This window comes from Mesoplodon densirostris, chromosome 6 (genome assembly GCF_025265405.1).
Source record: "Mesoplodon densirostris isolate mMesDen1 chromosome 6, mMesDen1 primary haplotype, whole genome shotgun sequence".
Taxonomy (NCBI): domain Eukaryota; kingdom Metazoa; phylum Chordata; class Mammalia; order Artiodactyla; family Ziphiidae; genus Mesoplodon; species Mesoplodon densirostris.
The window spans coordinates 78378235-78390405 of NC_082666.1; the positions used below are offsets into that span (position 1 = coordinate 78378235).

Here is a 12171-nt window from a genome sequence, read left to right on the forward strand (position 1 = left end):
TGTGTGTCTTTATTCCTGTCTTACCCCTAGGTTCTTCATGACATCTTTTTTCTTAAATTCCATATATATGTGTTAGCATACAGTATTTGTCTTTCTCTTTCTGACTTACTTCACTCTGTATGACAGACTCTAGGTCTATCCACCTCATTACAAATAGCTCAATTTCATTTCTTTTTATAGCTGAGTAATATTTCATTGTATATATGTGCCACATCTTCTTTATCCATTCATCCGATGATGGACACTTAGGTTGTTTCCACCTCCAGGCTATTGTAAATAGAGCTGCAGTGTACATTTTGGTACATGACTCTGAATTATGGTTTTCTCAGGGTATATGCCCAGTAGTGGGATTGCTGGGTCATATGGTAGTACTATTTGTAGTTTTTTAAGGAACCTCCATACTGTTCTCCATAGTGGCTGTACCAATTCACATTCCCACCAGCAGTGCAAGAGGGTTCCCTTTTCTCCACACCCTCTCCAGCATTTATTGTTTCTAGATTTTTTGATGACGGCCATTCTCACTGGTGTGAGATGATATCTCATTGTAGTTTTGATTTGCATTTCTCTAATGATTAATGATGTTGAGCATCCTTTCATGTGTTTGTTGGCCATTTGTATATCTTCTGTGGAGAAATGTCTATTTAGGTCTTCTGCCCATTTTTGGATTGGATTGTTTGGTTTTTTGTTATTGAGCTGCATGAGCTGCTTATAAATTCTGGAGATTAATCCTTTGTCAGTTGCTTCATTTGGAAATATTTTCTCCCATTCTGAGGGTTGTCTTTTGGTCTTGTTTATGGTTTCCTTTGCTGTGCAAAAGCTTTGAAGTTTCATTAGGTCCCATTTGTTTATTTTTTTTTTATTTCCATTTCTCTAGGAGGTGGGTCAAAAAGGATCTTGCTGTGATTTATGTCATACAGTATTCTGCCTATGTTTTCCTCTAAGAGTTTGATAGTGTCTGGCCTTAAATTTAGGTCTTTAATCCATTTTGAGCTTATTTTTGTGTATGGTGTTAGGGAGTGATCTAATCTCATACTTTTACATGTACCTGTCCAGTTTTCCCAGCACCACTTATTGAAGAGGCTGTCCTTTCTCCACTGTACATTCCTGCCTCCTTTATCAAAGATAAGGTGACCATATGTCCGTGGGTTTATCTCTGGGCTTTCTATCCTGTTCCATTGATCTATCTTTCTGTTTTTGTGCCAGTACCATACTGTCTTGATGACTGTAGCTTTGTAGTATAGTCTGAAGTCAGGGAGCCTGATTCCTCCAGCTCCATTTTTCATTCTCAAGATTGCTTTGGCTATGTGGGGTCTTTTGTGTTTCCATACAAATTGTGAAAGTTTTTGTTTTAGTTCTGTGAAAATGCCAGTGGTAGTTTGATAGGGATTGCATTGAATCTGTAGATTGCTTTGGGTAGTAGAGCCATTTTCACAATGTTGATTCTTCCAATCCAAGAACATGGTATAGCTCTCCATCTATTTGTATCATCTTTAATTTCTTTCATCAGCATATTATAATTTTCTGCATACAGGTCTTTTGTCTCCTTAGGTAGGTTTATTCCTAGATATTTTATTCTTTTTGTTGCAATGGTAAATGGGAGTGTTTTCTTGATTTCACTTACAGATTTTTCATCATTAGTATATAGGAATGCCAGAGATTTCTGTGCATTAATTTTGTATCCTGCTACTTTACCAAATTCATTGATTAGCTCTAGTAGTTTTCTGGTAGCATCTTTAGGATTCTCTATGTATAGTATCATGTCATCTGCAAACAGTGACAGCTTTACTTCTTCTTTTCTGATTTGGATTCCTTTTATTTCTTTTTCTTCTCTGGTTGCTGTAGGTTAAAATTCCAAAAATGTGTTGAGTAATAGTGGTGAGAGTGGGCAACCTTGTCTTCTTCCTGATCTTGATGGAAATGGTTTCACTTTTTCACCATTGAGAACGATGTTGGCTGTGGGTTTGTCATATATGGCCTTTATTATGTTGAGGAAAGTTCCCTCTATGCCTACTTTCTGCAGGGTTTTTATCATAAATGGGTGTTGAATTTTGTCAAAAGCTGCTTCTGCATCTATTTAGATGATCATAGGTTTTTATCCTTCAATTTGTTAATATGGTTTATCACATTGACTGATTTGCATATATTGAAGAATCCTTGCATTCCTGGGATAAACCCCACTTGATCATGGTGTATGATCCTTTTAATGTGCTGTTGCATTCTGTTTGCTAGATTTTGTTGAGGATTTTTGCATCTATGTTCATCAGTGATATTGGCCTGTAGTTTTCTTTGTTTGTGACACCTTTGTCTGGTTTTGGTATCAGGGTGATGGTGGCCTCGTAGAATGAGTTTGGGAGTGTTCCTCCCTCTGCTATATTTTGGAAGAGTTTGAGAAGGATAGGTGTTAGCTCCTCTCTAAATGTTTGATAGAATTCGCCTGTGACGCCTTCTGGTCCTGGGCTTTTGTTTCTTGGAAGATTTTTAATCACATTTTCAATTTCAGTGCTTGTGATTGGTCTGTTCATATTTTCTATTTCTTCCTGATTCAGTCTTGGCAGGTTGTGCATTTCTAAGAATTTGTCCATTTCTTACAGATTGTCCATTTTATTGGCATAGAGTTGCTTGTAGTAATCTCTCATGATCTTTTGTATTTCTGCAGTGTCAGTCTCCGTTTTCATTTCTAACACTATTGATTTGAGTCTTCTCCCTTTTTTTCTTTTTTTTTAATTATGATTAGGATATTAGTGCTTCTATTTATTTATGTTTTTTTTGGTTTTTTTTGCTTTATAACAAATTTAATCAGTTATACATATACATATGTTCCCATATCCCCTCCCTTTTGCGTCTCCCCTCCCTTTTTTTCTTGATGAGTCTGGCTAATGGTTTATCAATTTTGTTTATCTTCTCAAAGAACCAGCTTTTAGTTTTATTGATCTTTGCTATCGTTTCCTTCATTTCTTTTTCATTTATTTCTGATCTGATTTTTATGATTTCTTTCCTTCTGCTAACTTTGGGGTTTTTTTGTTCTTCTTTCTCTAATTGCTTTAGGTGCAAGGTTAGGTTGTTTATTCGAGATGTTTCTTGTTTCTTAAGGTAGGATTGTGTTGCTATAAACTTCCCTCTTAGAACTGCTCTTGCTGCATCCCATAGGTTTTGGGTCGTCGTGTCTCCATTGTCATTTGTTTCTAGGTATTTTTTTATTTCCTCTTTGATTTCTTCAGTGATCACTTCATTATTAAGTAGTGTATTGTTTAGCCTCCATGTGTTTGTATTTTTTACAGATCTTTTCTTGTAATTGATATCTAGTCTCATAGCATTGTGGTCGGAAAAGATACTTGATACAATTTCAGTTTTCTTAAATTTACCAAGGCTTGATTTGTGACCCAAGATATAATCTATCCTGGAGAGTGTTCCATGAGCACTTGATAAAAATGTGTATTCTGTGATTTTTAGATGGAGTGTCCTATAAGTATCAATTAAGTTCATCTTGTTTAATGTATCATTTAAAGCTTGTGTTTCCTTATTTATTTTCATTTTGGATGATCTGTCCATTGGTGAAAGTGGGGTGTTAAAGTCCCCTATTATGAATGTGTTACTGTCGATTTCCCCTTTTATGGCTGTTAGTATTTGCCTTATTTATTGAGGTGCTCCTATGTTGGGTGCATAAATATTTACAATTGTTATATTTTCTTCTTGGATCGATCCCTTGATCATTATGTAGTGTCCTTCTTTGTCTCTTCTAATAGTCTTTATTTTAAAGTCTATTTTGTCTGATGTGAGAATTGCTACTCCAGCTTTCTTTTGGTTTCCATTTGCATGGAATATCTTTTTTTTTTTTTTTTTTTTTTTTTTTTTTTTGCTTTACGCGGGCCTCTCACTGTTGTGGCCTCCCCCATTGCGGAGCACAGGCTCCGGACGCACAGGCCCAGCGGCCATGGCTCACGGGCCCAGCCTCTCCGCGGCATGTGGGATCTTCCCAGACCGGGGCACGAACCCGTATCCCCTGCATCGGCAGGCGGACTCTCAACCACTGCGCCACCAGGGAAGCCCCATGGAATATCTTTTTACATCCCCTTACTTTAGGTGTATGTGTCTCTCGGTCTGAAGTGGGTCTCTTGTAGACAGCATATATATGGGTCTTGTTTTTGTATCCATTCAGCCAATCTGTGTCTTTTGGTGGGAGCATTTAGTCCATTTACATTTAAGGTAATTATCTATATGTATGTTCCTATTCCCACTTTCTTAATTGTTCTGGGTTCGTTATTGTAGGTCTTTTCCTTCTCTTGTGTTTCTTGCTTAGAGAAGTTCGTTTAGCATTTGTTGTAAAGCTGTTTTGGTGGTGCTGAACTCTCTCAGCTTTTGCTTGTCTGTAAAGGTTTTAATTTCTCCATCAAATCTGAATGAGGGCCTCCTTGGTGGTGCAGTGGTTGAGAGTCCGCCTGCCAATGCAGGGGACATGGGTTCATGCCCCAGTCCGGGAAGATCCGACATGCAGCGGAGCGGCTGGGCCCATAAGCCATGGCCGCTGGTCCTGCGCGTCCAGAGCCTGTGCTCTGCGACGGGAGAGGCCAGAACAGTGAGAGGCCCGCATACCGCCAAAAAAAAAAAAAAATCTGAATGAGATCCTTGCTGGGTAGAGTAATCTTGGTTGTAGGTTTTTCTCCTTCATCACTTTAAATATGTCCTGCCAGTCCCTTCTCGCCTGCAGAGTTTCTGCTGAAAGATCAGCTGTTAACCTTATGGGGATTCCCTTGTGTGTTATTTGTTGTTTTTCCCTTGCTGCTTTTAATATGTTTTCTTTGTATTTAATTTTTGACAGTTTGATTAATATGTGTCTTGGCGTATTTCTCCTTGGATTTATCCTGTATGGGATTCTCTGTGCTTCCCTGACTTGATTAACTATTTCCTTTCCCATATTAGGGAAGTTTTCAACTATAATGTCTTCAAATATTTTCTCAGTCCCTTTCTTTTTCTCTTCTTCTTCTGGGACCCCTATAATTCGAATGTTGGTGCGTTTAATGTTGTCCCAGAGGTCCCTGAGACTGTCCTCAGTTCTTTTCATTCTTTTTTCTTTATTCTGCTCTGCAGTAGATATTTCCACTGTTTTATCTTCCAAGTCACTTATCTGTTCTTCTGCCTCAGTTATTCTGCTGTTGATCCCATCTAGAGTATTTTTAATTTCATTTATTGTGTTGTTCATCGTTGCTTGTTTCATCTTTAGTTCTTCTAGGTCCTTGTTAAATGTTTCTTGTATTTTGTCTATTCTATTTCCAAGATTTTGGATCATCTTTACTATCATTATTCTGAATTCTTTTTCAGGTAGACTGCCTATTTCCTCTTCATTTGTCAGGTCTGGTGGGTTTTTATCTTGCTCCTTCATCTGCTGTGTGTTTTTCTGTCTTCTCATTTAGCTTATCTTACTGTGTTTGGGGTCTCCTTTTTGCAGGCTGCAGGTTCATAGTTCCCATTGTTTTTGGTGTCTGTCCCCAGTGTCTCCGGTTGGTTCAGTGGGTTGTGTAGTCTTCCTGGTGGATGGGACTAGTGCCTGTGTTCTGTTGGATGAGGCTGGATCTTGTCTTTCTGGTGGGCATGTCCATGTCTGGTGGTGTGTTTTGGGGTGTCTGTGGACTTATTATGATTTTCGGCAGCCTCTCTGCTAATGGGTGGGGTTGTGTTCCTGTCTTTCTAGTTGTTTGGCATAGGGTATCTAGCACTGTAGCTTGCTGGTCATTGAGTGAAGCTGGGTGCTGGTGTTGAGATGGAGATCTCTGGGAGATTTTCGCCGTTTAATACTATGTGGAGCTGGGAGGTCTCTTGTGGACCAGTGTCCTGAAGTTGGCTCTCCCACCTCAGAGGCACAGCACTGACTCCTGGTTGCAGCACCAAGAGCCTTTCATCCACATGGCTCAGAATAAAAAGGAGAAAAATTAGAAAGAAAGAATTAGTAGAAGTAGAAAGAAAGAAAGAAAGAAAGAAAGAAAAAGAAAGAAAGAAAGAAAAAGGGAGGGAGGAAGGAGGGAAGAAAGGAGGGAAGGAAGGAAAGAAAGAAAGAAGGAAGATAAAGTAAAATAAAGTATGATAGGGCTTCCCTGGTGGCGCAGTGGTTGAGAGTCCGCCTGCCGATGCAGGGGACACGGGTTCGTGCCCCGGTCCAGGAAGATCCCACATGCCGCAGAGCGGCTGGGCCCGTGAGCCATGGCCGCTGGGCCTGCACGTCCGGAGCCTGTGCTCTGCAATGGGAGAGGCCACAACAGTGAGAGGCCCGCGCACCGCAAAAAAATAAATAAATAAAGTATGATAAAATATAATATAGTTATTAAAATAAAAAATAATTACTAAGAAAAAAATTTTTTTTAAAAACAGACGGATAGAACCCTGGGACAAATGGTGGAAGCAAAGCTATACAGACAAAATCTCACACAGAAGCATACACATGCACACTCACAAAAAGAGGAAAAGGGGAAAAAATCATAAATCTTGCTCTCCAAGTCCACCTCCTCAATTTGGGATGATTCGTTGTGTATTCATGTATTCCACAGATGCAGGGTACATCAAGTTGATTGTGGATATTTAATCCGCTGCTTCTGAGGCTGCTGGGAGAGATTTCCCTTTCTCTTCGTTGTTCTCACAGCTCCCGGGGCTCAGGTTTGGATTTGGCCCGGCTTCTGCATATAGGTCGCCTGAGGGCGTGTGTTCACGCCCAGACAGAACGGGGTTAAAGGAGCCGCCGCCTATTCGGGTGCTTTGGCTCACTCAGGCCGGGGGGAGGGAGAGCAACGGAGGCGGGGCGAGCCTGTGGCGTCAGAGGCCGGCGTGACGTTGTAGCAGACTGAGGCGTGCCGGGTGTTCTCCCGGGGAAGTTGTCCCTGGATCCTGGGACCCAGGCAGTGGCGGGCTGCACAGGCTCCCCAGAAGGGGGGTGTGGATAGTGACCTGTGCTCACACACAGGCTTCTTGGTGGCAGCAGCAGCAGCCTTAGCGTCTTATGCCCGTCTGTGGGGTCCGCGCTTTTAGCTGTGGCTCGCGCCCGTCTTTGGAGCTCCTTTAAGTAGCGCTCTGAATCCCCTCTCCTCGCGCACCAGGAAACAAAGAGGGAAGAAAAAGTCTCTTGCCTCTTTGGCAGGTCCAGACTTTTTCCCAGACTCCCTCCTGGCTAGCCATGGTGCACTAGCCCCTTCAGGCTGTGTTCACGCAGCCAACCCCAGTCCTCTCCCTGGGATCCGACCGAAGCCCGAGCCTCAGCTCCCAGCCCCACCCGCCCTGGCGCGCGAGCAGACAAGCCTCTCAGGCTGGTGAGTGCTGGTCAGCACCGATCCTCTGTGCGGGAGTCTCTCTGCTTTGCCCTCTGCACCCCTGTTGCTGTGCTCTCCTCCGTGGCTCCGAAGCTCCCCCGCTCCGCCACCCGTAGTCTCTGCCCGTGAAGGGGCTTCTAGTGTGTGGAAACCTTTCCTCCTTCACAGCTCCCTCCCACTGGTGCAGGTCCCCTCCCTATTCTTTTGTCTCTGTTTTTTCTTTTTTCTTTTGCCCTACCCAGGTACGTGGGGAGTTTCTTGCCTTTTGGGAGGTCTGAGGTCTTCTGCCAGCGTTCAGTAGGTGTTCTGTAGGAGTTGTTCCACGTGTAGATGTATTTCTAGTGTATCTGTGGGGAGGAAGGTGATCTCCACGTCTTACTCTTCTGCCATCTTCCCCTCATCTCCCTACCATGAGGTTTTGGTATAGCATTCTATATATAAACAAGATCGTTTTCAGTTACTGATCTTTTAATTTAAAATGCATTTCCAATATCCTGCCTTTGTGCTCTCCTCATAATTGCTGGTTTTGATATCATATTTGTATGCAGATGATTTCCTACCTTTACTGTGTGTTTGCCTTTACCAGTGAGCTTTTCCATTCATAATTTTCTTGTTTCTAGTTGTGGCCTTTTCTTTTCCACCTAGAGAAGTTCCTTTAGCATTTGTTGCAAAGCTGGTCTGATGGTGCTGAATTCTCTTAGCTTTTTCCTGTCTGGAAAGCTTTTGATTTCTCCTTCGAATCTGAATGAGAGCCTTGCTGGGTAGAGTATCCTTGGTTGTAGGTTCTTCCTTTTCATCACTCTAAATATATCATGACTTCTGGCCTGCAGAGTTTCTGCTGAGAAGTTAGCTGATAACCTTATGGGAGTTCCCTTGTACATTATTTGTTACTTTTCCCTTATGGCTTTTAATATTTTTTCTTTGTCTTTAATTTTTGTCATTTTGATACCATGTATCTTGGCATGTTCCTCCTTGGGTTTATCCTGCCTGGGACTCTGTGCTTCCTCTGTGCTTCCTGGACTTGGGTGACTGTTTCCTTTCACATATTAGGGAAGTTTTCAGCCATTATCTCTTCTAATATTTCCTCAGGTCCTTTCCATCTCTCTTCTCCTTCTGGGACCCCTATAATGTGACTGTTGGTGTGTTAAATGTTGCCCCAGAAGTCTCGTAGACTGTCCTCATTTCTTTTCATTCATTTTTCTTTATTCTGTTCCACAGCAGTGATTTCCACCATTCTGTCTTCCAGGTCACTTATCAGTTCTGCTGCAGTTACTCTGCTATTGATTCCTTCTAGTGTATTTTTCATTTCAGTTATTGTATTGTTCATCTCTGTTTGTTGTTTAGTTCTTCTAGGTCTTTGTTAAACATTTCTTGTGTCTTCTTGATCTGTGCCTCCATTCTTTTTCCAAGATCTTGGGTCATCTTTATTGTCGTTACTCTGAATTCTTTTTCAGGTAGATTGCCTATCTCCACTTTACTTAGTTGTTCTTCTGGGGTTTTATCTTGTTCCTTCATCTGGAACATACTCCTCTGCTGTCTCATTTTGCCTAACTTTCTGTGATTAGTTTCCATTCTGCAGGCTGCAGGCTTATAGTTCTTCTTGCTTCTGCTGTCTGCCCCCTGGTGGATGAGGCTGTCTATGAGGCTTGTGCAGGCTTCCTGGTAGGAGGGACTGGTACCTGCCCATTGGTGGGTAGAGCTGGGCTTGCCCCTCTGGTGGGCAGGGCTGTGTCAAGGGGTGTGTTTATCAGGCAGCTGTTTACTCAGGAAGGCTTTAAGCAGCTGGTCTGCTGATTGGTGGGGCTGTGTTCACACCCTGTTGTTTGTCTGGCCTGAGGCATCCCAGCACTGGAGCCTACAGGCTGTTGGGTGGAGCCAGGTCATGGTGAGAAAATCACAGCCTCCAAGCGGGCTCATGCCAATGAGTACTCCCCAGAACTACCATCACCAGTGTCCTCGTCCGCACAGTGAGCCACAGACACTCCCCCACCCACCTCCGCAGGAGACCCTCCAATACTAGCAGGTAAGTTTCTTATGAGGTCACTGCTTTTTTACCTGGGTCCTGGTGCATGCAAGGCCCTGTGTGTGCCCTCCAAGAATGGAGTTTGTTTCCCCCAGTGCTGTGGAATTCCTGCAGTCAAACCCCGCTGGCCTTCAAAGCCACATTCTCTGGGGGCTCCTCCTCCTGTTGCCAGACCCCCAGGCTGGGGAGCCTGACGTGGGGCTCAGAACTTTCACTCCTGTGGGAGAACTTCTGTAGTATAGTTTCCAGTTTGTGGGTCACCCACTCAGCATGTATGGGATTTGATTTTATCGCCATTGCACTGTTCCTACCATCTCGTTGTGGCTTCTTCTTTGTCTTTGCATACAGGGTATCTTTTCTGGTAGGTTCCAGCATTTTTTTGTCAGAGGTAGTTCAGCAGTTAGTTGTGATTTTGGTGTTCCCGTAAGAGGGGGTGAGCTCACATCCTTCTACTCCATCTTGTCGTCTCCTGCTTTATTTTTTCTCCATAGCAAAGTACAGGTGGTTTTGCTATAACCAGTATATAATTCCTAAAAATTACTGTACTATGCAAAATTGTATAATAAAAACCCACAGGGGCTATGGTGGGGGGGTGGGGAGCACAGTTTTACATATGTTAAATTATTAAGAAATATGCAGATACAATAAATGTGCTTTTTCATTTTTATTTGTTTATGAGGTATGGCTGACTTATAAGTTTCAGGTGTGCAGCATAGTAATTTGATGTTTTATGGATTACACACTATACAAAATTAGTATGAAATATTGACTATATTCCCTGTACTGTATGTTACAACCCTGTGCCTTATTGAAAGACCTAAAGTTGGCTTGTGGAAGTAGCCGTTGGAAGGGTTCCGTATGTGAATTGTGTAGTAGGTAAAACAATTATAAAGCACTTACCTGAAATTGGATGGAAAGTTGTAACACCAGATGTGGTTGAGGGGTGGCTCATAATATGTAGTGAACTCAGGCAGCTGGTAGATGTTTGAGAGGGGTGTGTGTGTGTCTGTGTATTTGCACAAATTATGCCTATTCCTACACAGCTCCATTCAGTTGGGTGCAATTTTTTGCATTCACCTAGAGAAAACCTTATATTTGTTACGGATGTAATTGTACCTAAGCAAATGTGAGAGTCACATAATGTTTAAGTTGTCCCCTAATATATAAATTGCTTAGAATAAATTTGTCCTCAAAACAAGCATTACAGTAAAACTATTTTTCTGTTTGTAATTATGTGTGAGGAAATACTTTGAGCCTTTAAAAATATCCTGTTGCTCATGTAACTGCCTAGTAGGTTTAAGAACCATTAATGATTCTCATCATTCTTTCTACATTTATTAGTTGGTATTCTATAAGGAAGAGCTCTTCTCCATTTATTTACTCATTTATTATATAAAATTCATAGAATTTTATGTTTTATGGATTTTAAGCCATTACTATCATTATTTATTTTAATGTTCACATTGTCCCACATTTGGCCAGTGAGACCTTCAGCTTGACTGCTGTATGTTATTTTACCAACATTTCTTTTTTTTTTTTTTTGCTGTACGCGGGCCTCTCACTGTTGTGGCCTCTCCCGTTGCAGAGTACAGGCTCCGGACATGCAGGTTCAGCGGCCATGGCTCATGCGCCTAGCCGCCCCGCGGCATGTGGGATCTTCCTGGATCAGGGCATGAACCTGTGTCCCCTGCATAGGCAGGCGGACTCTCAACCACTGCGCCACCAGGGAAGCCCTTACCAACATATTTTGAGCACTACTTACTTTTGGAGAGAGCAAGGTGTTCACTTATACCTTTACCTTGCTGTGTCTGGACCTTACAATCAGCCTTTTCCCCAAAGAACCCTAGTTTTTAGAAACCAAGATCTGTGTGCTAGATGTGTGCATTGCTGCTAGTGTCTCATTGCTTCTTAGCCCTTGCATGCAAACCCTTATTTCTTTATTTATCTGGAGAACAAGAGTGCGTAAGGGCACCATGAATTCACACCGATGCTTCCAGTTACAGTCGAACACAACAGGGTACCTTCTACTCTTTCTCCTTTGCATATCTGTAATTTCCTACTGTAGCAGTGAAAAACACCTCTTTCTCCCCCTTATCATCAATTTATTTACTAATTTGTTCACGTGTAGAATGCTGTGAAAGTAGTCACAGCATTCTAGGCTGTCAAAGTAGTTTCAACATTGCTCATCTGTGCCACAATGAAATTCCTCCATTCCACTATCCCATCTTGTCTCTCAGCAGTGTTTTATTTTTTTGTGTTTATGTCTTGCACATCTTTTATTAAATGTGTTCTTAAGTATTTTATGGATTTTTGACACTCTTAGAAATGGATTTCTCAAATTCTTTTTTTTTTTTTTGCGGTACGCAGGCCTCTCACTGTTGTGGCCTCTCCCGTTGCGGAGCACAGGCTCCAGACACGCAGGCTCAGTGGCCATGGCTCACGGGCCCAGCCGCTCCGCGGCATGTGGGATCTTCCCGGACCGGGGCACAAACCCGTGTCCCCTGCATCGGCAGGCGGACTCTCAACCACTGTGCCACCAGGGAAGCCCTCTCAAATTCATTTTTCAGTTGTTAACTGCTAGTACATAGATATAATTTGATTTTTTTTTCATTTGATATGTATCTTGTGACACTATTGAAATCACTTCCTGAATTCTAGTAGTTGCTTTATAGATTCCACAGGACTTTCTGTTTAGAAAATCATACCCTTGCAAATAGATCTTTTTACTTGTTCCTTTTTAATCTTTTACCTCTTTATTGTGCTCCACTACATTGTCTAGTACCTCTAGGACAATGTTGAAAAAAAGTGGTGTGATTTGATACCCCTGCTTGTTCCCAGGCTTAGGGGGAAAGCACTCAA

At 42.1% G+C, this 12171-nt stretch overlaps 1 protein-coding gene across 2 annotated transcripts in view; it reads left to right on the forward strand.

The window, feature by feature from the left end:
• Positions 1 to 12171, forward strand: part of SMC5 (structural maintenance of chromosomes 5) — a 102473-nt gene that overhangs the window by 58401 nt on the left and 31901 nt on the right. The window lies entirely within an intron of this gene.